This window comes from Bactrocera tryoni, chromosome 4, assembly GCF_016617805.1.
Source record: "Bactrocera tryoni isolate S06 chromosome 4, CSIRO_BtryS06_freeze2, whole genome shotgun sequence".
Classification (NCBI taxonomy): Eukaryota; Metazoa; Arthropoda; class Insecta; order Diptera; family Tephritidae; genus Bactrocera; species Bactrocera tryoni.
The window spans coordinates 66775486-66792932 of NC_052502.1; the positions used below are offsets into that span (position 1 = coordinate 66775486).

At 34.8% G+C, this 17447-nt stretch overlaps 1 long non-coding RNA gene across 1 annotated transcript; it reads right to left on the reverse strand.

Moving 5' to 3' along the window:
• Positions 1–15487: 15487 nt before the first annotated feature.
• Positions 15488–16895, reverse strand: LOC120775242. The gene is made up of 3 exons (XR_005705304.1): positions 16645–16895; positions 16374–16466; positions 15488–15522 (listed from the first exon to the last, which is right to left on the reverse strand). It is a non-coding gene; the product is annotated as an uncharacterized LOC120775242 (long non-coding RNA).
• Between the last annotated feature and the right edge of the window lie 552 nt (positions 16896–17447).

The following is a 17447-nucleotide window of genomic DNA, read 5'->3' on the forward strand; positions in this document are numbered from 1 at the left end:
CATGATATCTCAATTTTTACTCAAGTTACAGCTTGCACGGACGGACGGACGGACAGACGGACGGACGGACAGACAGACATCCGGATTTCGACTCTACTCGTCGCCCTGATCACTTTGGTATATATAACCCTATATCTGACTCTTTTAGTTTTAGGACTTACAAACAACCGTTATGTGAACAAAACTATAATACTCTCGTTAGCAACATTGTTGCGAGAGTATAAAAACAGCGAGAAAGTACTCAAAATAGTTTAGGTACACTTCATTCATCGTGGCATGTTGTTTTGGTTTTTGTTGCGTTTGGTAAATTTTTTTCAGTTATTTGTTTAAGCTGGACAGAAAACTACACATATGTAGTCAAGTGTAAAAGTGTAAAACTATAAAAGTGTAGTGTATTTATTTGCTGAAATAAAAAAAAATAGGGCGCGTTATACAAATTTCGCTCGAAGTAAAAAAAATTAAATTTAAAAAATAAAACTCTACGGAAAATTGGCACAATAGTGGGGAAACGACATTCAAGTGTTTAGAACATAATAAAATCGTATATACAAATAACGGAGATTTAACTATAAAACATAGGTCCGGCAGACCAAAAGTTTTAACGCCCTGCGAGGAACGCAATGCCATCACTGCTGTCAAGCGAAATCCTCGTATTTCAGCAGTAAAGTTTACAAATAATATAAACATCGATTTTCAAAAAAATGTAAATCCTCAAACTGTGAGAAATGTGCTGCACAAAGCTGGTTATTACGGACGAACTGCGCGCCGTAAACCATTCATATCAAAAGCAAATTTGAAAAAAAGATTAAAATTTGCTGCATCAGGCGTGGGTAATTTGGAGTTTATAACAGATAAAATGAATAAATGTATGTATCTGGATATTCTGAAGAAAAATTTGCGCCCAAGCGCGCACATACTGGGTCTAGACAGCAGCCTATTTTTATTCAACAAGATAACGACCCTAAACACACGTCGTATCTAGTCCGTGATTGGCACCTATATAACTGCAAGCAACTCCAAACGCCACCACAATCACCCGACATTAATCCTATAGAGCACATATGGGATTTGATAGAAAAAAGGATTCGAAAACACAACATTTCGTCCAAGGATACCTTAAAAGCCGCTATAAAATTGAATGGGCCAAAATTACAAAGCCTGACACTAATGTGCTCGCCGTTTACAAGCAATAACTAAAGCCAAAGGAGGGCCCACAAAGTATTAAAATTATATTATCTTTTTTGTATAAATCATATTTTAATTCGTTTTTGTTTTTGTACCAAAACTTTTTTGACGTTAAGTTAATGGAATTTATGTTTTTGTTGTTACATTTTGTTGTTTTTATAGAAAAAAGTTACTGATTTTAAAATAAATACATACATTAAAGTATGTTCGTTACTGGAATTGACAAAAAAAAAATATTATTGTTTTAAAAATTTTAATAAAGAAATTAGAGGTTTATTAGAGAAAATGCCTTTGTACCTAAACTTAATTTATTCACCGTATATTAGGGTGTTTTTTTTTTAACTATTCATTTTTTTCAGTCCTATCATGAAATCTCCTTGGAATTACCCCAACAAAAATGTCCTGAACATGTGTGCCCTTAATACTAACATTAAGGACTGGACCAAGGCATGTAAAAATTTTCCATTGACAATACACGACAATCGTGATTTTTTATCTTTAAATTTCTATAGCGAAGAGGCATTTTATGGCATCGCTTTGACTTTAGACACATATTCCTCAGATTTGAACACTCTACAAAAGTACCCATTGCGCAAAGTCGAAACTCACACCGGCGAAGTAGAACGGGGCTCTAAACCTGATTTTTCGACGAAATTCGCATTTTTTTGTATATATCTTTTAAATGGCACGAGCTATAGAAAAAAAATGTTTTTTTTTTCAAAATTATTTTATTTATTGAATCTGCTTTTTCTTAAAGCCTAACAATAAGTAATAAAATCTTAAATCTATTTAAAAACTAGACAGACTCAAGCCAGTGCTTGAGCTGTTTTGGTGATACGTCGCTCTTTAATACGCAAGCATATCTCTTCTTTTAAGTCGTGGTTGATCGCAGGAATGTACCAAAGCATTAGCTAAAGGGTTTGGGTGATCTCGGAATAATTCTGCAGTCTTCTACTTATTTTTTTACCATAGAAATACCAAGGTCTTTATGGATATTTTCATTACGCATGTATCATGGTGAACAAGTGATTGTTCTAAGCATTTTTGATTAGAACCTTTGTATTAGATCAATATTAGTTGCACAGGTCGTACCCCACAGTTGAATGCCATACATCCAAATCGGCTTTATGACCGCATTATATAAAAGCACTTTGTTGTCTAGGCTAAGTTTGGAGTTTTTATTTAAAAGCCAATTTAAATTTGCAGCTCTAATCTTCATACATGTTATTTTACTAAAGATATGTTTTATCCACGTGAGCCTTCTATATGTTACTTCGTTCGCTTGGGGTACTAAAATATTGTTCATTCTTACTGCCGGGCATACCTTTGGTCTTAGCGAAAATGTAATATGCTTACACTTCTGTTCATTCACGTTTATACGCCAGTTCGCTAGCCACTCTTCGACAGAACTTAAATGCTTCGCTAATATTCGTGATGCTAAAATGTGGCATTTGTTACGGCTCACTATAGCTGTGACATCCGCAAAAGTTGAAGTTAATACATTATTAGCTGTTGGAAGATCTGCTGTATATATGAAGTATAGTGTTGGGCCTAAAACACTGCCCTGGGGTACACCAGCCCTTATCTGTCGTTCATCAGATATGAAATCTCCCACTTTTACCATAAATTTTCTATTTTTTAAATAAGACTCCAATGTTTTATACAATTCTAAAGGTAGAATTTTTTAATCTTATATAAAAGACCTTCATGCCACACCTTATCAAACACTTGGGCTACATCTACAAATATTGCTGAACTGTACTCCCTGTGCTCAAATGCTTTCCTTATCTCGTTAGTAATTCTATTTACTTGCTCTATTGTGCCATGTTTCGCACGAAATCCGAATTGATGCATTGGTATTGTGTTATTTACGTGGAGGAAAAGAAACATCTTTGATAGTAATACTTTTTCAAATACTTTTGAAAGACAGGGTAGAAGACTTAATGGTCTGTATGAAGACGGCGGTGTTTAGTCTTTCCCAGGTTTATCTATCAAGATAATCTGCGACTTTTTCCATGAAATTGGATAGTATCCGAAACTAAGAATTGCATTGAAGAGCAAAGAGAGCACCTCTACAGCAATAATTGGTAACTCAAGTAGCATTTTTGGGGAAATTTTATCATGTCCCGGCGAAGTTTTTGGATTAAGTTCTTTGATGATACCAATGATTTCAGAAGGTGAAGTCATAACAGACTCGAGTGACTCTTTAGCTGTGTTGGGTAAGATTGGCAGCTTAAAGTTGTTCTTTGGCAAATTGGGTTGAAATACCTTTTCTAGGTGATTTGCAAAGCAATTAGCCTTTTCCTCGTCACTTCGAGCCCAATTTCCACCCAAGTCTCGTATAGACATGTTGGAGTTAGTTGGTGGTTTCATGGACTTTTGGGCTTTCCAAAGGGAATTTTGCTTGTTTGAATTTGGGCACAGCTTCTTTACATACATTTCGGTGTTCAATTCTTCCTCACGTTTGAGCGCTTTTTTTAATTTACGTACAGCAGCTTTCAATTGAAGCTGAGTGGAGGGGGAGCGATTTATCTGCCATTCACGATTTGCACGTCTTTTTTCATTTACAAGCATCTCAATTTCTTTATTAGAGATTTTTCTGAGACCAAGCGAATTAAAGCTTTTTTTTGGTGTTGCTAAGATAACTGCGCTGGTTACTATATCATTGACTTCTCTTTTGCTTTCGTCAATATCTCTTCCTGTATTTATTTTGTACTCAATATTAATTTGGCTACTGACGTATTTTTTATATTTTAGCCAATTCGTTTTATAAGAAGTTATACCCACCTTTGGATTAACGAATATGGGTTGTTCACATAACTTTATTAGTACAGGAGAGTGATCAGAAGATAGATCAGTACATGTATCAGCTGTTATAAGCGATTTATCTATATTTTTGATTACAGCAAAATCAATTAAATCTGGTATTTTTTTACGATCACTAGGCCAATACGTCGGCTTACCAGGAGATATTATTTCAAGGTTATTGTGCCTATTTATAACAGTTTGATACAGCAGTCGTCCTTTCGGATTAATAAGACGTGAGCCCCAGTACGTGTGTTTTGCGTTGTAATCTCCACCTGCTAGAAATCTTTGACCTAGGGTTCCAAAAAAGTCTTTAAATTCGATTTCTGTAATTTTAAAACGAGGTGGACAGTATATAGCCGGAGGTTTATGTCTAAACCCCGATTTTTTAGTGATATTGTTGTACCTTGTAACTGTGGTGTAGCATGAGATTCTAGAGGATAGTGGTTTAAACGATGTCTAATCAACACTGCCGTGCCACCATTCGCTTTTCCATCCGGATGATTTGTAACATATAGTCTAAATCCCGGTATATTGAAATTATTTTTATTTGTTAGATGAGTTTCTAAAATAAGCATTACATCTATATTCTTTTCAGACAGAAATCTGATAATCTCTAATTTATGTTGGTTAACACCGTTAGCATTCCATATACAGATATTTAGAAAGCTCATTGTTTACTTAATAAATTTTGCAGCATTTGATTTTGTGATTTTATTAAATCTTGGATCATGTTTTGCATAGTAGACATAAATTGTGTCATACACTGTGTAAGATTTATAATCATAGTTTCTATACCTCCATTTGGAGGATTTTGCGGCAGTTGCATTTGTACAGTGTTGCCTTTCAATACATTTGCATAGCTTCCTTGCATATTACTATTGTTAGAAGTAATAGGATTAGACCTTTTTTCTGAGGTTGCTATAATTTCATTACGGGGTGTTTGTAACATTTGGTTACGACGTGCTTGAATTCCCTGTGACAACTTCGATTTAAAATCTTTATATACAGGGCAACCTCTGTAGTTAGCAGTGTGATTTCCTCCGCAATTGCTGCATTTTTTATTTAATTCTTCTTTCTTAAGGGTGCATTTAGAAGTGGGATGTAAATCACCACATACCACACAAACACTGCGTAGAGTGCAGTATGATTTAGTATGCCCATATTCTTGCAGATAGTACATTGTACCGGACCGTTTCTTTTATGTGGTTCTTCCACAGTTACTCTACGATGCAGCAAATATTTCAAATTATATATTGGATGTGTTTCATTTTTTTTAAGATGATTTGAGTTCGGCAATAATTCAATTTTAAACATTGGCTGAGGTACTTTCTTTCTATTAAATATATTTACAACTGTTTTAATTCCAAAACCGCATTCTTCCAATGCTTCTTTGACTTCACTAGAGTCTACGGCTGACTCTATACCCTTGATTACAACAACTAGGCCCTTAGAGCTTTTCAGTTGATACGAATAATAATTTTTGTTTTTATTTGACAAAAATTTAACTATTTTCATGAAACTTTTTCCAGTGTACGGCTGACATTTTGTTTCGTCTATATTGCCTTTTTTCAAAGGCACTATATGAAAATTGTTAGTGCCAACAATTTCACTTAATTTCGCAACAAGAGTATTACTGCTACATTCGCGCAAATATATTGGAGGTGGTTTGGCATTAACGACTGTGGTGGTACCCTTCGCATCGTCGTCTGAACCATTGCTTAGTGTGGCAAATCTGTTGCCATTTAAAACTTCTGTTATATTTTTATTTGGTGTGCCGCCTTGAAATTTTTTAGTATTGACCGCTGCCCTTGAAGCACTTAATTTCCTTTTTATATTGACGTAGCGGTTAATGACTGTTTGTACAGACGGGCCTTTTCTTATTACGTTCTCACCTTGCGTTGTGATTTTCTTCGTTGCCTGTGCGCTTGCTGGTACCTGCAGACTGGTTGCTGTCAGCGCATTTGTTGTTGCCCGATTGTTGCTTTCTGGTGCTTCTGCTGACTGCGTTCTTTGCTGCGTTCCCTTTTCTGCTGATCGCCGCGATGACTCATCATCGCCGTTAACCTTTTTATTGCCCGTGGTTGTTATCGTTGTTGGGTCGACAAAGCTGAAGTAAGCATTTAAGGAATGCCTACGGCCTTGCTGCTGAGGCTGCGAAGCACTTATTATTGTTTTTTGTTTTTTATTTATTTGTTTTGTGCACTATTTGTTTATATTATTGTTAACAATTTGTGTGCACTGATTTTTATACGATTGTTTGTTTTTATCTTATTATTTTTAATTGTTTACTTTGGCAAAATTTGAGTACACAGAGGGAATTACAAAACACGTTCGTACACCTTGAACGCTATGTAATATATATGAAAAAATGTACATGATGAACAAAAAATATCCGGGGTAAAAATCGCTATCATTAATACTTCTCGAGATATTCGGCCTTTTAATTAAGGCTGTACGGAATTTTCAGAGCTTTTATATTGCATAATATGACAAAAACTAAAATAATATTTTGAGTCGCTACTAAGCCATGCTGCCAATTTTCCTTTCTGAAGGAAACATTGGAAAATTCTTCGAATTCAGATTTTCAGTAAACTCGTAAGAAAGCAGTTTATCGACAACATGCAAATGCAGTTCAATTGTAAAATTGTAATTTTGGCTCTTTGTTCTGTACTTTAATGAAATCATTTCTATTCCTTTTCAACATTTTTGAGGAGGAATTCTAAATGTGGTAGACCACGTGCAAAGTTATAAACGATCGTACTTAGTTTTGTGGTATGCGCGCATTCCTTGTGAATGAACTTATTGTCGTTTTAGCATGCAATACTTAGAAAATATGTCGCAAGCTTGCTCGATTCTTATTGGTCAACATCGTTGCGTCTGTGCTTTTTTGTCGTTTGCGCTAAATAGAATTATAAAAGATCATTCAGGCCTAGGAAAACTGGAAACAGGATTGATTCTAAAATCGCTCAATTAGCATAAAACATATGTATTATTGCTCTCGATTGGATCTTGGATTCCGTGTCGGGAAAGAGTCGATAAATCGGCCGAATATTGTGACAAAGGTAAGCCGAAACCGAAAACACCGTGTCAAACCAGGTCAAAAATCAAGGTTATTTTGTCAGGTTGCTTCGATTATGATGTGATGCACCCCGAATTCTTTCCGAATGGCCAATTGTCAACAAAGAATACTATTTGAGTGCCATACTCGTATGCCGTTTACGCGAAGCTATTCGCAAATGAGGCCGAAATTATGGGCCGACAACTGTTGCTATTTGCACCATGACAATGCACCGTTGCATACTGCGTGGACACTTCGTGAATTTCTCGCTAAATTTTCCAACAATATCGTGCCGCAATCACCGTATGACTACTCAGTAAACTCAAACGACCGCTCCAGAGAAACCATTTTGAGTGAAATGAAAATATTAATAGGCTAGCCAGTCAAAAACGCAGAATCGTGGGTCGTGTCAGCTGGCACGACCTATCTTATGGGCGCGCAATGTAACTGCACAGTCAAAAACGCTACTCACTTCTCTCTTTGACGTGGGATGACATGAGAATTCACGACATTTCGATTTTTGCCGTGGAAACGTGTCAGCTGATTGCTCTCTCACAACGCAGGGTTGCCAATATCGATACACTGTAGTAATTATCAACTTTTATAATTCAATCTGTTCAATATGTTTGAAATTTTTATAAAATAACTCAAAATCAGAGTCGAATGCTATTATTTATAAATATATGAACTATTTTTGATAGTTTGTTTTCAGGTTTGGTATTTTATATTGTAAAAATTGTAATTGATAACAAAGATGTGCTCAAAACTAAATATATATGCGCATTGAGCAATGGCAACATTGTTCAAATGTAAACAAACAAAGATGGCTGATTTCTGTGTTTTTACCACGTTTTTGACTGTGCACACATTTTGCCGATAAGGAAGGAAAAGGAAGGAAGGGAGTAGCGTTTTTGACTGGCTAGCCTTCAAACGTTAAACGCTACGTACATTGAAAGCTATTTCGAAAATCAGCTTTAAAAGCTGTTTTGAGGATTGGAAAAAGCATATGCACAAGAGTGGTGGTATAGATTTTGAAGAATAAACTAAGAATTTTAAAATTATGAACAAAGTTTAGAAGGAAACGCAATTTCTAAAATATTCACAATGTGAATTCCAAATACAAATTTGTCATTTGAAATTGTTCATAAGTAAAATATGATAGCTGAGCAATATCACGTCAAGTGAACCCCCATTATTCGTTTGATCATAAAAATTAAGTCCATGCACTTTTGCTGAATTAATTGTTTAAAAATCAAGCCTTAAGGATTAATTAGTGAGATTTTCAAGATGTGTCGCATTTAATAAAACCAATGTATCCAAAATAGCCTTTCTTACCAGCCGAACCCAGATGTTCTTAATAGGGCTTAGAAGATCTATTTTTTTACGCTGAAGCCACGTTTTCGTTGACCTGCTTGTAAGCTTGTTGCAAAAACTTTCTGGTCTTCAAAAACAAACATACATTGCAGTGATATATCGTCCAACGGTTTATAATAATGGAATTGAATTTGTAACTGCTTTTTGAATCACTGATTATACTTTCGTTCATGTACAGTTGCCCACAAAATAATAGGAGTGCGAATATGAAAAATGTGTTTGGCTGCATAATGTCATGTAAATGACGCGGTACAATAACGACATACTACCTAGTTTGCTAGTTCTTAGAGGACTTGTTATTGCTTTTCACAAAATAATGGGAGTGTTAGTTATTTCGTTCTTATCATAAAAAATATTCACAAAATTTGAAAAGAAAGTATAGTTCCATAAACTAACAGTAGTTTTAATTAGTTATTTTTGATTATTGTTGAATTTGGAATTTTCTCAAGTCAGTAGAAAGAAGCATTGTACAGAGGAAAATCGGGAACCGATAAAAAATCTGAGATGACTAAGAAAAAGAACCAAAAACTCGTGAAATGCTCTCCTCAAATGGTAGTAAATGAATTAAATTATAGAAACTAAAATGAACCTCGTGGACAAAAGCGCAAAACACCCACTGTAGGTGATCGCAATATAATATGCTACTGCAAAATATGTGATGAACTGAATTTGGCAGTTAATACTGGAACTGTTCATAGGTGTTTCGCTCAGAACAAATTAAATAAGGAAACGTGTTGTGTTCAGACCAATCCAAAATTGAGTTATTTGCTAGTAAAGGTTCCAGGCGTACCCCTAACTCGCGTTACAACTAAACCGATAAACCTGGCAGCGCCAATATCAGGGTATGGGGTTGTTTTTCACATAGTGGTCTTGGTCCTTTCACTTAATTAAAGGCATGGATCAAAGGGCATATGTCAAAATACTAGATAAGGTAATGTAAATACTAGATGAGAAGAATGGTTTAGGGTCAACGGGGTTGAAGGTATACGGTGGCCCGCTCACTCTCCTGACCTCAACCCCATAGAAAATATTTGGACCGATATCAAGAAAAGAGTAGCTGAGGAGAAGCAATCCTATTCGATTTATGACAGGTAGTGAAAGAGGCTTGGAAAGAAATACCAATAAACGAGACTCCTTGCCTCGAAGATGTGATACTGTGTTAAAAAAACGAAAGTTATTCAACGAAATATTAATTATTTTAATATTCTGTGAAACTTTGGAAGCATTATAAGTTAAAATTTTAGAACGGCCTCGTATTACATAAAATAATCCTATTTTTATTTGGAACAAGTTTTTTAGTTTATTTGATATAAACTGAGTACAAAATTTTTTTGAAATATATGGAATGGAGAAACACTAATAAATCTTTAGTATAATGTGCAAAAGTTTTGAAAAAAATAGTTTTTGTTAACGAAGAAATGTGGGTATTATATCGTGACGTTCAATGTCAGCACGATAAGCTTGTCCTTTTATATTTCCTGCCGAACCGTCACTTGGTCCTTTGCCATGAGATGTAGAGATATTAAATTTATCGAAATCTGTGGTTCATGACATTGTGACAGAGCACTTGAACAGGCGCAAGGTGTGCGCGAAGGTGATCCCAAAAGTACTTACTGATGACCAGAAATTGCGAAGAATGGAAGTGGGCCACGAAAATTTGAACATGTGTGAAAGTGACCCCCAATTTTTGACTAACGTAATCTTTGAGTATGATCCTGAGACAAAGAGGCAATCTTCCTTTTTTTGAGACGACAGAGGGGATCCAAGCAGCATGCATCTCGGCTTTCAAGGCTATTCCAGAGAATGCCTTCCGTGACGCCTTCAGTGCTTGGAAATCGCGCTGCATCGACGCAGAAGGAGCCTAATTTTAAAGTTTTTAAAGAATTGTAACGATTGGTTCAATACATTTTTTTAAATCGACTTATAAAGTTCCATAAATTAGCACTAAATTAAGATATAAAACTGTTTTTGGCACAAGAGATTGCAGTAGCAAGGGGCACCTGTGACCCAAAAAGTTTTGAAAAATGGGTATGGCCCCATCCTATAATAAGTTCTATGTACATATATCCTAAACCAATAAAACTACAATAACTAAATTCGACCAGCAAAAATACTATTAGAACTTCCACCGACGGTGCGAAAATGGACGAAATCAGAATATAAGCCCTCTCATTTCCAATATAACGGTACTCAGAAACTATAAAAGCGCAATAAATCAATAACTAAATACGCCAGATAAAATAAATTGGATCTATTGTTGACTCTTGACCAAAAATTTCGATCAATGTGTGAAATACACTATTGAAATTCAGAGAAAAAATTTTCCTGACAATAGTATTTCTGAATATCAAAAATGGGTCGCATCGGGTAAATACTTCCCTGAGTCCTCATATACTTAATATAAATATTTTCGAACTTATAAACGACTTTATGCTGGATGGGCCATTATCTCAATAAAAATTTCAGAACATGTCTTACTAATAATAGTATATCTTTGCGCCTAAAATGCATACAGGATTTTCGAACATCAGGTTGATGCTCCATATGCTTGGTTTTATATCTAGTAAGTGGCATGTTAATAGTATGAGGTATTGGGAAAAATAGCGAAAACCGGGTCGATGCTACGTTGACGTTTTACACCTTAAAGTATTTCGCTGGCTTTGATTCTTGCAAGTTGCATGAGTATACGACATTTACTTTAACGAAATATAGTGGTCACCGCAAAAAGTCTTTTCTGAGAGGAGCTCCAGGAGATCAGCAGTGGTTCCTTTCTAAATAATTATTTCCACTAATATTTAGTTTTAAAATACAGTTAAAGAATACAAAATATTGTATATACATTAAGCAAGATCTCGCCTCCAGACTCAATATAATAAAAAACCTTTCCTCAAACAAAAGCCATATCCACACTAACACACTCATAAATTTTACAAAACTTACCATCCTCGCAAAAATTGACTATGGATTGCAAATTTGTGGCAAGACCTCGAAATCATCTCTAACGAAAATAATGGGCACATATCACGCTGCTGTCCGATTTAACCTTAGGACCTTTCGGACAACTCCTGTCAAATATCTGCTAGCCGAAGGTGGTTTTCTTTCATTAGTAGATCGTGTCGCTTATATAAGATCACGTTTAGTTAACATCATATTTTCTAACAATAACTCAATTTTGGATAAGGAAATAAAGCTACTTAAAACCCGAAAAAATACCATATCTATAAAATCAGGTTGTGGAGATGTTCTCTATGATACAGCAAACACAAAAATGGGTACACAAAAACTCAGGGAAACATATCACTCCCCTTGATTGCTATGTTCCGAATCATTTATCAACACGCTTTCTGTATACCCTAAAGACTCAACTAGCCCTCTTATCTATAAACAAGCATTTATAGAGGCGGCCGCTTCATTAAAAAACAACCACTGGAAATTTATATTTACGGATTTGTCAAAAAATAATAACGGAACATCTTTTGCAGTAGGCCATGAAAATGGTGATCTTATAGCAAATGGAATTTTAAAAGATCAAACGTCACCCTACGAGGCTGAAATTCAAGCTGTCCTAAGCGCGTTGCAATTCGCCGCAAAAAAAGCAATAAGTTTGTTATCTGCGCAGACAGCAAAGCAATACTGCATGGAGTTCATAACCTCAACAACCACTCAGAAGAAATACCTACTAATAGGACTTCCTTAATAAAGTTAAAAAAAAAAAGAATCAAGCTCATGTGAATCCCAGGTCATGTCGATATAACAGGAAACGAGCTAGCAGATAAAGCAGCCAAAGCGGCTTCAACATCTCCCCTTCAGCTATTTATACCATTTCCGAAAAAAACGAATCAAAAGTGAGATATTACAAGACCTTCACCAAAAATTTCAATACGAATGGAGCGAAGAAATTGGTCATTACAAAAACTTAAATCCAGACAAACACGCAATAAAACTTTCAACCAATACCACAGCTGTAATGAACAAATGTTTTATAAGACTACGCTTGGGCACACCCGTCTTACACATCTTCACTTAATGAAGAAGGAGTCACAGCCAAGTGCCATTTCTGCAATTCATCTCCTTTAACAATCACCCATATCCTTAAGGAATGCCAATCCTTAAACCTCCACCGATCCACCGTATTTCATCAAGATCCCATATCCATACTAAACACCCCAAACGAAGACAATGTCCAAAATATTTTCAATTATTTAAAACTTTTAAATATTCATAAATTAATATAAGTTATATATTATTTAACCAAAAGTTACCGATAGCCCTAGTTGCTAGAGTTTTTCCACATTTATTGTAATTTCAATTATAATAAATAATAATAATAATAATAATAATAATAATACAAAACTTTTACAAATTTTTGGATTAATAAAATTAAAAGTTTTTCCAGAGAAAAATTCAAAAACTGTATATAACCCGATAAAAATGGTCTTTGGTATATGACGCTTCATTGATTTCAAGGCTGCAAGTTTTAAAACCAATGTGTAAGATCATTAATTGTGTAAAAAACTTTCACATTTGACAATGTATCTTCACAAAAGTTGGCACAGGTTATTTTCTAAGATAATAATATAATTTCCAAAGAAATTGTGCAGATCAGTTAACTATAGCATATAGCTGCCATACAAACTGAATGGTTGGAATCAAATGCTTGCATGAGAAACTTACTCATTTGACAATATATGTATCTTCACGAAATTTGGTATGAGTTGTTGTTCATAGAAATAATGTAATATCGGAAGAAATTGTTCAGATCGGCTCACTATACCATATAGCTGCCATACAAACCGAACGATCGGAATCAAGGGATTGTATGGAAAACTTTCGCTTTTGACGTGGTATCTTCACGAAATTTGAGATGGATTACGAGTATTACTTAAGGTAATAATACAATCTCCGAAAAAATTGTTCGGATCTGATTACTATAGCATATAGCTTCCATTCAAACTGAACACATAGTTGCTAAAAGAATTGCACTTGTGAAGGATATATTAACTTCGGTGCAGCCGAAATTAACGTTTTTTCTTGTTTTTAATACATTTTTTTCAATGAAATGCGTATTTGGCAATCATGATTTTGCGAAGAAGCAATTCATCAACAATTGGTTCTTGAAAGAAATTCAAAGCAATCGTTAAATTCATCCCAAATTAGTTAAAATCATTATTTTGGAGTATTTTTCATTTTGAAATGTTGTAAAAAAACTTACCAATCATCAACAACATTCCTTAAATCGCAATGAAAATATTTATGTTACTACACACATACATACATTCATACAGGGTATGTCCTAAAGTAAACAGGACTTTTTAAATCTTGCGCTCCCTAGTGGCGCCATCTATCTATATGTTTGCTATCTTTATCGATTGTCCAGTGAGAATTTCATGACATTTGATAGATTGGAAGTGAAGTTATTGCGTTTTAAGTGTGAATATGTTTGTGCGAAAATGAGCTTCGAACAAAGAGCCAACATTAAATTTTGTTTTAAAATTGGTAAAACTTTTATCAAAACCTTTCAATTGATGACACAAGTTTATGGCGATAACTGCCTATCCTGTAGCAATGTGCACGAGTGGTTTCAGTTTTTTCAAAGTGGTCGTGGGGACATAAATGACGATCAACATGTGGGCCAATCAAAATCCGTGATCACCGGAAATTCCATCGATACTATGCTTGCATTCATCAAAAATCAGTCGAAATCATTATTGAAATTCATGGAAATGGAATTGAACATCTCCAGAACATCGATTTATCTCATTTTGACCGAACATTTGGGCTTACGAAAGGTGTGTGCACGGTTTGTTCCGCACAAATTGACTGACTATAGATTTAACAAAAGTATTTCACCAAATCCTTGTCAAAGAAGAAGACCAGTTGAATACTGCTTTTTCTACACCCTATGAACACTATAAATACGTTCGGATGCCCCTTGGCCTAAAAAATTATCCAACATTGTTTCAAAGACTTATTAACAGTGTTTTGAAAGATTTTATTAACAAATTTAGTGCTGTGTATCTGGACGATATTCTTATTTTTTCCACCAGTTTTGACGAATATGTTTTAAGTATCAAACAAGTTTTGGCGAAGTTAAGGGAAGCGAAACTAATAATCTAAAACAATAAATGTAAATTTTTCTCAAAAAGAGAAAAGAAACAATACCTAGGTCATATTTTTACACTTGAAGGCGTTAAACTTAATGCAAATAAAATAAAAACTATTTTAGAACTAAAAATTCTAAAATCCGTTAAACAAATAAAATCGTTTCTGAGTATGTGCGGCTACTATCGCGAATTTATTAAGGATTTCGCAAATGTGGCGTACATGATAGTAAAGTTTCTAAAGAAAGACGCTAAAATAAATATAAATTTTCCAATTTTTATCAATTCGTTTGGAAAACTAAAGCGAATAATTACAGCAATTCCAGTGCTTAAGTATCCGGATTTTAGCAAACATTTTGAGTTGGCAGCTGATGCCAGCTCCTTCTCAATCGGAGCAGTATTGTAGTAGAACAAACATCCTGTTGGCTTTGCCAGCCGAACTTTGAAAAAGAGCTTTTGGTTATTGTTTGGGCTGTCGGATATTTTCGTCCATATTTGTATGGTGTTAAATTCAATATTACGTCCGATCACCAGCCCCTAAAATGGTTGTATACAAAAACGCAAGGAAAAGATACTGTCCAAGGCTTTACCGATTGTTAGTAAAACAAGCGACTACAATCTAAACATCGATTACATTAAGGAAGGAGATAACCATGAGCAGATTTTTAAGCAGAAATAATACTGATACTCATGAAATAAATGTTGGTAATGACGACAGTTCATGCTCTGAAATTAATAACGCAAGTGACGATACAATTAAAATGCATCCCCAAGCTGATGATATAAGTAATTACATTGGCATTTTTGACACAGTAGTAAATAGATTCAAATTATATTTACAAACACTAAAAGTAAAGAATTTGAAATTATAAATAATAAAAAAACAAGTAAGGAAGGGCTAAGTTCGGGTGTCACCGAACATTTTATACTCTCGCATGATAAAGTGATAATCGAGATTTCATGTTGCGCCAAGCGACATCCTTTGTAAATCTAAATCTAAATTAGAAAAATGAAATATAAAATTATTATTAGAACTTATAAATAATGAATTGTATAAAATAGCATACTTACCTTAATAATACATTTATATTACCTTCTTTTATTACTTACCTTAATTCTATTACAATATTTAACGAAAGATAATTACTTACCCCTTGTATTTACATTACCACTAGCTTAAGCCGTTAGTTTTTAAGATTTAGGCTAACTAATTCCAAGAACGGAATAAATGAAGCATTGTAATTAAACCGTGAAATCGAACGGACGTGTCTTTTTCATTTGTCGGAATCTTTTTCTCGTGACAGGCAATTAGGCTTTTAATTATTCGCGCATTCCCAGTTATATTTTTTCGCATCTCAAAAACGCTTGAGATTTTTCATGGCGCCCGAGCAGGGACTAAGTGCGTGAGCTTAGCATATATTTCATAACTTTCGTTTTCGTTTCTTAACTAATTGCCTGTCAATTCGTTTCGTTTTCGGTCCTTCGTGAAAGTGAAGTGGACATAAATTAAACATAAAAAAAAAAAAAACAACACCTAAAACAAATATATATTATAAAGAAATCAAAAAGATACCAAAAGAAAAATACAAATACATACATATAATTGGTACATATACTAAAAGTGGTTAAGTGCAGTGATACCTGAAACACAAAAGAGGAAAAATAATTATAAAACATAAAACACATAACTAAAGTGATAACAAAAAGAAAAAGTTTTGTGAAAAGTATTAAATACTTATATACATACATACACCAAAAAAGGCTAAGTGACAAGCATAATTTACATACATACATCTATACGTAAAGTGGAGTGTGAAAAAATTAGAAAAAATCGGTACTCTACTTACATACATACATATATACGCGTATACGTGACGTGAAGAAGGTGCGGTACAGTGTGTTTCACGTTAATAACACCAAGTGGTTCGAAATAGTCTCGGCTAAAAGTAAAAAAAAAAAAAATATAAAATTAATTATATACATACATTGTGTAAAAGTGCCGTCTGAAAAAAAAAAAAAATTAAATTACAAGTTAACCGTGAAGTGCCGTTAAACACTACCGCAACAAAATTCCGCTTTTTAAGCCGTAAGAGTGAAGGACCGCTATTAAATACTTACCGCTTCCAGTGCCGCTACCAAACCCCGTAAATATATAGTGTCGCCAAGTGTCCAATTTTGCTACGTCAACTCCATCACATCGCTGCCATCAATCGCTGCTGCCATCAGTCGCTGCTGCCATCAGTCGCTGCTATCATCACTCGCCGCTGCCATTATTCGCTGCTGCCATCACATCGCTGCCATCAGTCGCTGCTGCCATCAGTCGCTGCTATCATCACTCGCCGCTGCCATTATTCGCCGCTGCCATTATTCGCTGCTGCCATCAAGCCGCTGCTGCCATCAATCCGCTGCTGCCGCTGCCGTCGTGGGAATGAGCTGCCGCTGCATCCTGTGCCAAAGGGACGTAAGCGCCGGCAAACAGCCGACGCACCAGGTAACGAGTGCGAATTACTGAAAGCAGTGCAAAAAAAAAAAAAGCAAACAACAAAACAAGTGCACTTTCAGTTGTTGGCTCTCCCTTTTCACTTTACATACATACAGAGATTATATTGATTTTATTGTATTGCTTTGTATTTAATATACAACCATACATATATACATACATATATTAATACATGCTCCGACATATACATATATTCAAGTGAATAAGGGATTTTGGGATTTTGCGGTAGCCCTTTATTTTGAAATAAAGGTGAAAAAATTATTAATTGCAAAATTAAATTTTCTCGTTTTTCGCAATTTTTCCGATCCGCGTTTGCAATTATCGGTCGTTTTTTCGCAATTTTTGTCGATTTTCGTTCGGACATTTTCCGATCAAATTACTTTATTGTGCTATTGCTCATTTTGCGCATTTATTGGTTTGG